The sequence below is a fragment of the Athene noctua genome, chromosome 26, assembly GCF_965140245.1.
Source record: "Athene noctua chromosome 26, bAthNoc1.hap1.1, whole genome shotgun sequence".
Lineage (NCBI taxonomy): Eukaryota > Metazoa > Chordata > Aves > Strigiformes > Strigidae > Athene > Athene noctua.
The window spans coordinates 1,663,013-1,675,299 of record NC_134062.1 but is presented as its reverse complement, the minus strand read 5'-3'; the positions used below and the strand labels follow the sequence as shown (position 1 = coordinate 1,675,299).

Below are 12,287 nucleotides of genomic sequence, written 5' to 3'. Positions count from 1 at the left end.
CAGCCAGAGAGGAATTGGGCTGGATCCTCAGCTTCTGTAAATCAGCATCTGTTCTTGTGGCCAAAGTGCTGGAAAGGACTTGGAGAGTCCTGCGGTTCCTGCGCTGCACCATGGCCATTCCGTGACAAGCGTTTGTCTGAACGTCTTGATCTAACCCTCTTAACTGTCTTCGATATGTGAAACAGCTCATTACCTTTTATATATGCAATATATATTTTCTCTCCAGTTTGTCTTCCCATTCTAATGCTGTTGCATCATTGTGTCCCCTCTCTGTTTAATTTAGTCTACCCTTGGAGGCAGAAATTCACAATGCAGCAGATCTTTTTCACTGTTACTTGTGACGCAAAAGCTCATGTTCTTGTGAGAATTATTGCTCCTAGGCATGGTTTTCTTCCCAATGGGAGTTTTGTCATGATTTCGACAGGTTTGGCCCTCAGCTTGTGTAGCAAAGGCAGCGTATGTATTTGGATCTCAAGCAGACATGTGAGAGAGAGTGAGCCACATTGCAACACTTCAGCTAAAACTCACCTGAGAATCCCAGGGAGCAATTAAAACAAAAAAACAGAGTGTAAATTTTACTGAGAGTGAGCTGGCAGAGGGTTATCAGCTTGCCACCGGAACCCCTGCTAGGATCTGTTTCCTGGTGTCACTCACGTTTTAGAGGCTGGGGAAATTCCCAGACGTGTCCTCCTGTGGCGATGGGGCAGTGGCTCCTTGCTCACACCCTCTTTTCCCCGCAGACAGCCGCTCCCCTTTGAACATACAGCGGGGAAGCAGACTAAAAAGGAGCCAGGCATCTTCTCCCTCCAGGCTTTTGGCTGAGCTGTCGGAAGATGTAGTGTGACAAGAAGCGTCAGATGTGCTCGGATACCCCCATATGATGTTGACGTTGCTCCTGCCCGAGTCACCGTCAGACCCCTCACCGGGATCATGAGTTGAGCTCGGCCTCGGACTCCTGCCACAGCCATCCAGTGTCCGAGCAGGGCGCCGTGCTCAGCTTGCCTCGCAGCTCTGCCCCGATGTGCGTGGGGACAGAGGGGAGGAAGAGAACCTGGCCTCCATCCTCCCGGTGTTTGAGGACAGGATTTGCAAACATGTCTAAAGAAATCGAGCGTTAGTTCTGACTTGCTTTTACTTGTTGAAGCTCCTCACCATTCGGTGTGGGCTGTCTAGACCCGGTTGCTGCTTTTTGAACCTTTCACCAGGTGATTCCAGTGGTTTCCTAAGGAAAGATGCGGGGGGGGGAGAGGTTGTTGTCTATGCGTTTGGGGAGTATACTTTTCTCTGCCTGGGCTTTGGAACTGCTTGGCTGGTGTCAAACAAGCTTCCTAAGGGTCTTACACTGCATCTTAAGTTCTCTCATGTTTTGTGAAATTTGACAGTGGAAGGAGAAGATAACCATCCCGTGTCTCTTCAGAGCCCTCAGACAATCTGTGTGGGTGATTCAGCCCACGGGAAAGCAGGTCTTTCGCTCCCATCATGTGTGGTACAACTTGTTTTCCAGGTGAATGCACGTCTGTTTTGCCTGTCCTGAGCTAAGGTGTTAGAAAAGCGGTTTAAGATTTTATCTGTCCTCCTTGTTTTTACCAGGCAGAAGGCACTAAACTGAACTTCTCCCATAGGCCTTCATTAAAATTCCAGCAAGCTCATTAGCCTAACTACAGCACATGTGCAGATCACAGCCTAAGAACAGATCGGCCTCCCAGGTCTCCAGGCTGCTGCAGGAGTATCCCTCGCTCAGCTGATGTCTCTGGCCCAATTCTTCAGTGGGGCAGCGGGACCTTTTAATCTTAACAGCTGGTAGAAACTTTGAAAAGACACACATCCTCCCCCCATACTCCACACGACTTGTTGCTAGCATCACTGACAGATCGCTAGCCGGGGGAAAAGTTTATTCAAAGCTCCAGTGGTCAAGAGATGCTCAATTTTTTGAATGATTTGAGTCATCGCAGTTTCAAAATTTCAGAAAAGTCTGCTTGGTCAGAAGAGAGAGTTGTTGTAAGTGGGAGCAGGTTACAGGACTTTTTACTACACTGACTACCTCTTACAAGAGGCCAGCACAGACTAGTTGGTTATGTTTGGACTAGTAGCTTGTGTAAATTCTGCCATGGCCTTTGCTGCGTGAACACTACGTTTAGTTTTAAACCGAGAAGGGGCTCTGGGAGGATGCTGCAGATCTCAAGGCAAGGAATGAGTGAAAGACTGCTCACGTTTCACGGCTTTGAGTGGAGAGGAGACCCTTTGGTGAGGCCAGCTGACAACCAGGGCTTTGCCTGGGTTTCTCTAGCTCTGTCTTAGCCCTGGGATCACTGCGCACGCTCAACAGCTGCTCTCGTGAGTTTTACTGGTTGACTTTTACACTGTCAACAGAACTTTCAGCCTGCCGTGAGGCGTTAGTAGCCAGAAGGCTTTAGTACACAAAATACAGCCATTCTGCCCTGAAAAGTTGATAAACTAAATGGGCAAAAGGAGCAACAGGAGGGGACGAGAAAGGAAATGTCGCTGTCGATATTGCTGTAATATCCCGGCCCCTGGGGAAGGGCTCCTGGGCCCCTCTGTGCAGACACGAAGCAGTTCACACGCAGGCAGCACCCTGGCTTGCTGGCAGGATTGGTGAGCCCCAGCACCCTCGCCCTGCAGCCCAGTAACCCTCCGCATTCGCTGGCTGAGGGGACAAGTGGAAGCGGTGGACAGAGTATCTGTGAGTACTGTTTGCACTGGCAGCTCCTCCAGTAGAATTTATCAGGGCTTGGTTGTCAGGTCTAGTCAAAAAAAGCCTGCAGCAGCGGAAGCTGTAGAGAAGTACAAGCTCTGGTTGACAGGACCCATTTTCTGCAGTGGGCACATCAGCACCTCGCACAGGGAATACCTCATTTTATCTGAGGCTTTTAAGTGCAGCCGTTGCATACAATGTCCATAATGAATCTAATTCATAAATCCAGTAATCTGGACCTGCTCTAGTTACGAATTCCGTACTATTTCCATATTCCTTTAATCCACAAAGTCATTAAGAGAGCCCCAGAAAGTCATGAATATTTTCACCCTATTTGGCAGGGAGCAGATACTCTTTCAGACGAAACGTTACAAGGATCCACTAATGTTTCTAATTATGGAGGGCTCGGCACAAGTTATTGTGAAAGTGCCGTCTTCAGTGGCTGTTTAATTCATCAGCAATATAAATAAGGGGGTGCAGAAGACTAAAGGCAAAATGTGCATGATCTGAGCACACGTGCCCTGCTTGCTGAGGGTGAAACAAGCACAGAAGTCCAAGAAAAACCTCCAGCAGGCACTGGCCCTTGTCTTCCTAAAAGAAGTGCATCGGGACAGTGCAAAAGAGAGATGTTCTCTTTTATATGCTCGTCCCACAGACACAGGTCTCCTTCTTGAGCCTGTGGTTCTCTCCAGGAAAAAAAAAAGAAATACCATCTGGAAGTGATGATTGGTATCTTGTCACGGGTTGCTGTTGTAGCTTTTGACTTTAATTTTTCAGTCAGATCGAAATCAGACACACTCTTAGTGGTCAAGGTGTCGACACACCTGACACACGTCTTCAGAATGATATCTTTGGGTGATGGAAAACTCCAAGTTATTGAACTGTATTTAGCAGTTGCTTTACTTTAATATTTCCTTTGCATGTTTTTGGTTTTGTGGTTTTGTTTTTGTTTTAATTCTTTTTCTGAAGTATGTTTATTGCCTCGACAAACAATGTCTCTTATGCTAAGGTTTTGTGGGTACGATTCTGAGGCCTTTCGAATCAGAAATTCAACAGTAAACCAAATTGCAAAATGTAGCCCCAAAGGATAAGTTTATTCTTGTCCCTTTTTGTAATTTTCTGTTACTGTAGTAATTTCCTAACTGATTCTTCCTTCACACCGAGAAAGAAAAATTTACAAATAAAATTAACACTTGGAAAGGATGACAAAGGAAATGGCAAAGAAATAGGCATCATATGTAGACAAACATCCTCCTACATAATGAACAACTGCACATCCTCATTGCATGGATTTCTCTTTTTCTTAGTAAAGCATCTTTCAGAGGAAATGCGTATGCTTGTGCTCTAGAAAGAATATTTGGACTTTACTGGTGGTGTGGAACAAGGGAATGGTGAAAGGCCAGCAACAAAAATTATCTCTCTACTAGGAACATTAACCTCTGTCAGAAGCTCTGACCCCAGAACTTTTGCAGCTAAACAAATTGTGTTAGTGAAGAAATTACTGAATTTGCATGGGGGCGTGAAGAAAGAAAAAAAGCTTGTGAGAAAAGCAGTTATTTTCTGCAAAATACTGATGCAGTTCAACTTTCAATGGAAATAGTTTTGGCCATGAAGTTTTCAGCTAGCCCTAGTTCTTACAGCTCCCCACAACCAACGTCATGATCAGGGCTATCAGAATAAGACATTTTGAAAGAGTGCTGCCTCTTCCCACAAAATCTGGTCTATATGCACACTTCCTTTTGCAACAAGGATAGTAAAATTTTCCCAGTTTCCTCAGCTCTTGCTCAAAAGACATTTATGCCAACTGAGCTCCCACTGTGATGCAGTCATGGTTCTCGGTGTGATACCTCGTCCTGCAAAGCACTCCCTGAGTCCTCCGGTTGTTTTGAATGCAAAACGTACTGCACAATGCCACAGACTCTTCTAGGACACAAGGGGCCAGGACAGGTCTGGGAAAAAACTCTGTGTGCCTGAAACAAGCAACCCTCAGCAATACAGGGTTGTGTAAAGCTGATGGTACTTTATTTAAGCCAGTGACAAAACCCAGTCTTGTGTCTCTGAGAGCCTGAGCCGGCTCCCGGGGAGTCCCTAAGAGAATGTCTGCCTGGCAGTTTCAATGCACTGGCCTACTCTCGTATGATCCATGCTCAGAAATATCTGTAGGCAAAACTCCAATGCCCTGTGCTCATGAACAGGTAGGAAAGAAGCCCTGTAGTTATTAACAGCTATTGTAAGCTCACCTTCTTCGAAGTGCGGTGCAGACGCCTCGAACTATAGCCAGGCTAACAGCCCGTGATGTGGATGGGAAGTGCGTGTGACCAAACGCGCTGACATTTACTCTGAGCCCTTGTCTTCAACCTGGAAACAGATCCACACCCAGGGATCCCATCCACCTGGCAACTCCACTGCGAGCAGTTGGCCCAGGGCTATCTGCAGAAATACTAAAGCCTACTTTGCAACCAAGTGCAAAATCTGAGGAAAAGCCTGCTCTTTTAGTCTATTTTTCTAGAGGGGAAAGGCCAAGGGGAAACCTAAAGTTCATTGGTACCTTTTTGTGCAGTTGTAAAATAATAATAAGAAGAACTGTAACAGTTTACAATAATAACTGTAATGCTTTAATAACCTTCTGGGCGAAGGTCTAGAATCCCCAGTCATGGATCACAGACCAGCTAGAGAAACATGCTTTATGAATGAAAACAAATCAATAATAACGACACGTAGGAACCTGAAATAGCATGGGAATTCTGACGTTGTCTTTTTAATTCCCTAGGTAGTAAGATAATTAAACCCCTCTAATTCTTAGTGCCGGTTTGGCATTAAGAAAGTGCAGACAAGGAGCTTACGCGTGACTAGCCCATCCACTGAGAGTCGTGGTGGGTTAAAGCATTCCTGTACAATCACAGACACATTTTTAAAGCATCCCTAATCTCACGGGGATGATAAATGATTCATGTACTGGGACCAGAGTGATTCTTGCTGTTTAATTTTATCTATGGGTAGGGGTGTTTCTATTTTTAATGCTTTTTAATTTAATAAGGTCTTCATAATTGTAGCTTTTCAAGCATTGGTGACTAAAATTCGACCCCTAAATCTCTGTGTAAATGTCTAAAGGAAAGCGGGCTGGCTGGAGGCACCCTGTTCTCTCTGATGTGGCAGAGTCCTACGTCCCCAAGCACGTAGATAAGGCTGTAACTCAAAGGTATTCTTGCCTGGAGCGGCCACCAGAGAAAACAGATAAAAAAGGTTAGAAATCTAACTTCGAGTATCAGTAATCCTGTAGGTAGTCACATTTTTCTTGATGGCCAAATATGTAAAAGCTTGAAATGTGCGGGTACAGAAGTAATCGGAGGTGAGAAGCGTCCCTGTTACAGACAGAATCTTAATTTGCTAAAACCCCAGATTGCCTGAGGTATCAAAATAGTGTTTGGGGTCAGGATTCAGTTTAGACAAGTGATTTGCAAGTTATAATACATTGGGTAATAGATTTGACTTTTCTGATACACTGTCTCAGCTGCAGCATTCGGGGGAGCATGATTCAAAAACCTGAGTCGTTGGTGAAGAATTCATTTTTCTGCAAAACTGCCAATGGTGCAGCCTATTCTCAATAGTGTTGATTTTGCTGATACATCCCCAGCGTTAGCAGTTGGCAACCTGAAGGAGCGAGCAAAATCAAATACATGGATTTATCAACTAATAAGTGTGTTTCCAGCACCCGGGACATCTCAGGGAGAAACAGCTGAGGATACAGAGTCTGAAATTTGGGATAAATAATGGAACGCGTAGAGAAAGGGAGATACAAATCAAAATGAATGCTAACTGCAAAGGCTGCACAATCGCAGTGGATTTCACTTACTTCAGCAGGACCGGATTGCACTCTGATTAGCTTTCCCCAGACAGCAGTACACGGTTCAGTATGTTTATTTAGCTCCATTAGAAACCTGAAGTGTGGACATCATTGGGATCCTGCAGGCCTGCCTACAGGGCTCAACACTGTGTTCTATTATTGACGGCTTTTATTGCTCCTTTCAGTCTATCTCTTTTTCTCCAGTGCTACATAACACATAAGGCTGCATTTACATTTTCTGAATGGACTAATCATGGCTCTCTGCTTTGAGAAAGAATGTGCAGCCTCCCACATAACCACATGGAAACCAACAGGGAAGAGTAAACCAGAAATAAACCCGTTCTAGGGGGTTGAGAGAAAAATACCCACCAAGATAATTGGGAGGGATGTACAGAGGAGAAGCAACTGAACACATAGTCACATCTTTAAAAAAAAATTACAATGCTAAAAATATCCAGATGAAGGACAGCAAGAGAAAACATGATTGAAGCGGAACAATTGGTAGAGGAGTTAATACTTATTAGCAATCATTTTAGATTGAATATAGGTTGGTTTTGTAACAGCACAAGGAATGATGCATTTGACAGGACTTAAACAATTGCCTCCCCCTTTCCCAAAGAATCTAGTTAGCAACACCCTGGCACAAACTGATCAGTCTCACATGCTCCCGAACAGTTAGCCAAAGCAAATATACTTAGCAAAAGTTTTTATTTGTAAAATACGATGAAGTTGGATCCCAGACAAATCCTTCAAAATCCTTCCTCCCTATATTCCAAACCTTAGTATGTTTTAACATTCAGCCTGCTGTATTTTCTCCTGTAGCCTTAAAAAAATAACTCTGAGAGGTCAGACGACATTCACCCAGTCCAGTATCTTTTCTCCAGTGGTATCCAAAAGCTATTGCCTGGGCAAGAGTGTAAGAACGGAGCAAGTATATATGATATTTTTGCAAGTCCTCTCCCATCATCCAATTGTTTGCATCTCAGCTATTTAGTGATCCGGTGTGCTTTCTATGCATCCATTAACAATCAGTGGACCTCTTGCCCTTGGAACTGACATTGCCTAGTGTCCCCTTCAACCTCGGTCAGCAACATTTAGGACCAGTTAGCATCCAGACATCCCGTGGTAAGGAGATTTACAGCTCAGTTACATGTCCTGTGTTATGTGAACGTACTCCCTGCCCTGTATCTCATGGCATTGTAAGATCAGCTATCTGCGTGTGAGAAAGCAAACAACCATTGCCAGATTTCCTGACTGTTCAGAAGAAATTTTTGCAAAGGGGTTGAAATGGAAAAAGAGTTTTTATGAAAGCATTGTAAGGTTCACGAGCCGAATCCATCTTATTCATACCTGAAGAGCTACAAATACTTGTGTGTTTGAAGATAAGTATTTTTCAAAGTTCCTTGTTGTTTTAAAGAATTTGTATGTAATACTTGCTAAAGAATATTGCTAGGGAGAAAAAGGTTATGTCTAGCACAAGGCTGTTAAAGACAAGCAAGCAGAGAGTGTAGGGCTTAGAAGTTCATTCCATGCCTTCTCTCACACGATGGAAATAACCATGTCTAAAGTTTTCCAAGTGATATAAAATTCTGCTTTCTTCTGGAGAAAGCCAGATTTGTGTTTCCACCCAAATATTTCCTGCGGTTTCAGAGGCAGATTCAGAAGGTAATTCCGTGTAGTACCTTGGGTGCCAAGGATGCGGAAGCCTGGGGGTAAGCCAGCTCGTATCTGGTCCTCAGGGCTTTCACAGTCACAGGGCAGTTTGGCTGTTACATAGTGCAGACCCTTGACTGTCCAATAAGATTAAAACGACCCATTTGGCAGCAAGGGTTTTTAAAATATGGCCGTGCTTTCTTTGTGAACTACTTTTTTTAAACCAGTGATGAACACAGAAGCATACCAGGTAATGATACTTTCTGAGAGTAAGTTGTACCGTGAAAAGAGCAATTCTCTGTGGCGTTTTGAGATGCATCGCGACATAAGCATCGTCGGCGCAAAGTTTAAGTAAACAGAGGGTGGAAGGGTGGGGATTTTCTGATTTAATACAAAGGATGGATTTTAGCAGAAGAACGCGCAGAAAATCCTACTTCGTGTGCTAGGCCTTTCTGTTTCATCGAGGGGGCATTTCTTAGTCACAGTCCTCACGGGTCTGTGCCGCTGCTCAGACCTTTCAGCCTAGCCGCAGCACACTGCTGCTTCTGGTCCAGCTGCATTCACCAGCACGTTTGTAACTCGTGTTATCAACTGACCAGTGAGGTTTTGTTAATGGGAGTAACAGCCTGAGCAAGTATCAGGAAGAACGCATTGAACCAATGATGAAGTGCCATTAAAGGAAAAGCTGAGTATTTTTCTCAGGCGGGTGTCTTATACTTCAGCAAAGCTGGGAAAGATTCAAGTGCAATCTTTGTGCCTGTGCTGCCTTGCCCACAGGCAGAGCACGCAGAGCAAGTGGATGTCAAGCTGTGATGCCCGTGTGAGAGGAGTGCATATAGAGAAATCCCCTTCGCTTTGCAGGTCTGTGTGGCTGTAACCTACTCAGTTCAGTGGGCTTCAGGATGCTTTGGGAATGGGTCGTGGGAGCGGTACCAGGACAGACATGATGGGCGCTGTGGGATCACTTACTTAATCTACATCATGACCCAGCCTTTCACGCAGAGTGTGGAAGTGAACAGGAGTGAAATGTAAAGGGAAAAGGAAGCTGTTTGGCTCTGGGCATGAGCCATGTTAGCTACAACACAACCTACACTAACTATTAACCCAGCCTCACCTGGCTTTTGAGGGTGCACATGCTTCTCTGGAAGTCTGAAACATGCACTTTTGCTTTGTGAATGCTGCAGCGTGCCAAGCTGAAGCTCTCTCTACTACACACGTGTAACCTCAATGCGTGTGTGCCCGTGGAAGTTGCATGCAAAGGTAATAGCACGGCAGATTTTACACAACGGATTCATGCACACGTAACTGCATGAGATGCATTTGGGTGGCATTTTGTGATACGTGACGCATCATGCGAGGCAATTCGCTGAATTCACGTCAGGTAACTGCTCTGCGACTATCTTTAGAGATATTAAGGGAAAAGGCAGGGCCCAAGCTCGCATCTTTGTAATTGTACTGACATACAGTTATTCCTCCTGATGTCACCGTTTCAGATGGTCAGGAGATTTGAAGTCTGCCCTTCTCTCCCTCTCTCTCTCCATCACGTTTGCCTGTCACGCCATACACTGTCTGTGTAAGCGACAGATCACCACATGGTACATAAATCAGTGGAAAGCACTTTTACAAAAACTCTATCCAGAAGTACGGGGAGTAAATAAAGGTGATAATGTAACAGAATTTCTGTAGTATGAAACAGAAGTTAAATAATAATAAAAAAACCCTACAGAGACAGTGCTCTTTACACTTCTCTGATAGAGTTAGCAATATTGTCAGTAGACTGTTTTTTTCTAGATTGCTACGAGCAGTTAATGGACCTTCAAAAGAAGTAAAAACCGTACGGACAGGATTATGAGTTTTTAAGACCATTCTGTGGTTAAAAAAGAACAATTACAAGAAACTCTGAACGTGTAAGAAATATAAGCGATGCTATTTTGAAGTGAATTGTATGTGTAACCTATTTGACCAGTTATATTATAGTCTCACGGCTGGTTATTTATAAAACAATCAAGTTGTTCTTCTTTTTGACTTTGAACTCTACTTGAAGAACAGTGATTCATACTCCACATGCTGTTAGCTCTGTGGCTCCATGCTTTGCATGTGGGAAAGTCAGGCTGAGGGAGACTTGAGAATTAACATGTGAGGAACTGTTATCTGTGTAGAAACCACCTACAGTCAACAATTTTGAACAAAAATACCTCAGCGCTGAATAGGACCCAATGCAATCCTAGAGCCTGCTTCCCCGCCCTAAAGCCCCTGCTTTCCAAAAGCCCGATGAAACTTAACAGGTGAAGGGCGATGGAAAAATATAAAGATACAAACAGGAGGAGTTCAGACTTTCTTCGTGCCACAAAGGTTACTGTAAACCTCGCACAAAATCTGCTTGCAACGTTCAGAGGAGTATTTCTGAAAGATTTCCTTCCAGGGCTTCTTCAGGAAAGGAGAACAGACCTCCCGTCCCTCCCTGGGGAAGAGTGTTCAACATCAAGACTGGTGCTGAGAAGGAAATACTAAGGGACACAAGTTTTGCCATATGTTAGAAAATGAGTGTTGTAAGAGAAAAAACAGTGTTTTCCCTCAAACAATTTGACTGAACAATCTCATTCTTTGGGGAAATGGAATGTACCTACATTACATCCTATCTACACATCCTCCTCCTACAGTTTTCCCTGTCACTCTGTTTCCATTGTGTCTATGTGAGAGCAATGTTAAACATCAAACTTCTAAAAAAGATCCTAGCTTCTTAGCAACTCCGAAAGCCTCTTTAGCATTTAATAACAGTTGCTTATTAATTTGCAGTTAGTGTTTTAGAAGAAAAAAAAAAAAAAAAAGAGAGTCTGCATTTTTTTTTTTTTTTAATTTGAAAACTCACTTTCACCCACTCTGTTTCAGAAGAGAACAGCTCGATGGATCAGTTGGTATAATGACGAGTATTTTCTTTACCTGCTGCCTTTGTTGGCATCGCTAGGCAGCGGGGATTACAGCGGCTACTGCCGTCTCTATTCCCGTACCGGGATATTCACATTTGTATTTCTTGAAGAAAAGCATCCACACGCGTCTCTTACCTTCAAGCCATGCGAATCCCTCGAGCAGAGGCGCCGGTGCTTTGTGTCAGGTATATCCAAATCGCCCCAACTCTCCGCCGTGGCTTTCCTCGGGCTCCCCGAGCCGGCTTTGGGGGTTCAGGGCTCGGGCACAAGCAGCGGAGCGAAAGGAGAAGGAGTCACCCGCTGCCCCCCGCCAACCGGGGCCCCCCGGGGGAACCCCGCCGCCGTCCGCCCCGACCTGCGCCGGCACCGCCGCCACGCCGGGAGCTGGGGGGGGGCGCCGGCTGCCGGGGAGAGGCGACTCCGAGCCGAGCTCGCCCGCGGCGCTTCGCCGTCCGGTTCTGTCAGCCCGGCGCCCGGGGGGAGCAGCGGCTCCGTCTCCGCTTCCCTGAGCCCGGATCTGGCCGGGGCCGGTAACCGGGGCCGCCCCTTCCTCCCCCGCCGGGATCCCCGCAGCCTGTCCCCGGCTCCGCTCCGCGCCCGGCCGCGGGCTGCGCTTCCCCGCCGCGCTGCCTCGCCTGCGGGGGGGGCGCGGGGGGGGCGGGAAAAGTTACCTCCCCCCCCCCCCCCCCGGATCCCCCCGACTCACGCCGGGGAGGAACCGCACCCCGGCGGCCGCGGGCGGCTCCTCTGCCCCGGGGCTGCGGGACGAGGCCGCGGGCAGCCGAGGCGCGGGGGGGCGGCGGCGGGCACCCCCCACCCCCAGGAGAGCCCCGGGGCAAAGGGGCCCTTCGGCGGGCACCCCCGGGAGCCCCGCGGGCGCTGGGCAGCCTCCGCGCTCCGAGGCTACGCGCTGCGCCCGCGGGTGCGCGGGGCCGGGCGGAGCTGTCGGGTTCCGCTCGGACGGCAGAGGAACGGGGCCGGAGCCGCCGGGCCGGGCGGAAAATCCGGAGTGAGGAAACCGCCGGCCGTGGTCATCCCCGCTGCCAAGCGCCCGCAGGCCCGCCCGGGCCAGCGCCGCAGAGGGACCTCGCTGCCCGCATCCCCCGCGTCCTTGCTGGGCACCCGGGCCGAGAGAGTTCCCTAAGAAAGC

At 46.9% G+C, this 12,287-nt stretch overlaps 1 protein-coding gene across 3 annotated transcripts in view; it reads right to left on the bottom strand.

The window, feature by feature from the left end:
- The window catches only part of DRD2 (dopamine receptor D2), a 31,605-nt gene extending 19,875 nt beyond the window's left edge, over positions 1 to 11,730 (bottom strand). For all 3 annotated transcript variants that reach the window (XR_012635216.1, XM_074927357.1, XM_074927358.1), the window contains exon 1: positions 11,273 to 11,730. The gene's annotated coding sequence lies outside the window, so the exon portion shown is untranslated. The remainder of the gene's footprint in view (positions 1 to 11,272) is intronic.
- Positions 11,731 to 12,287: the final 557 nt, after the last annotated feature.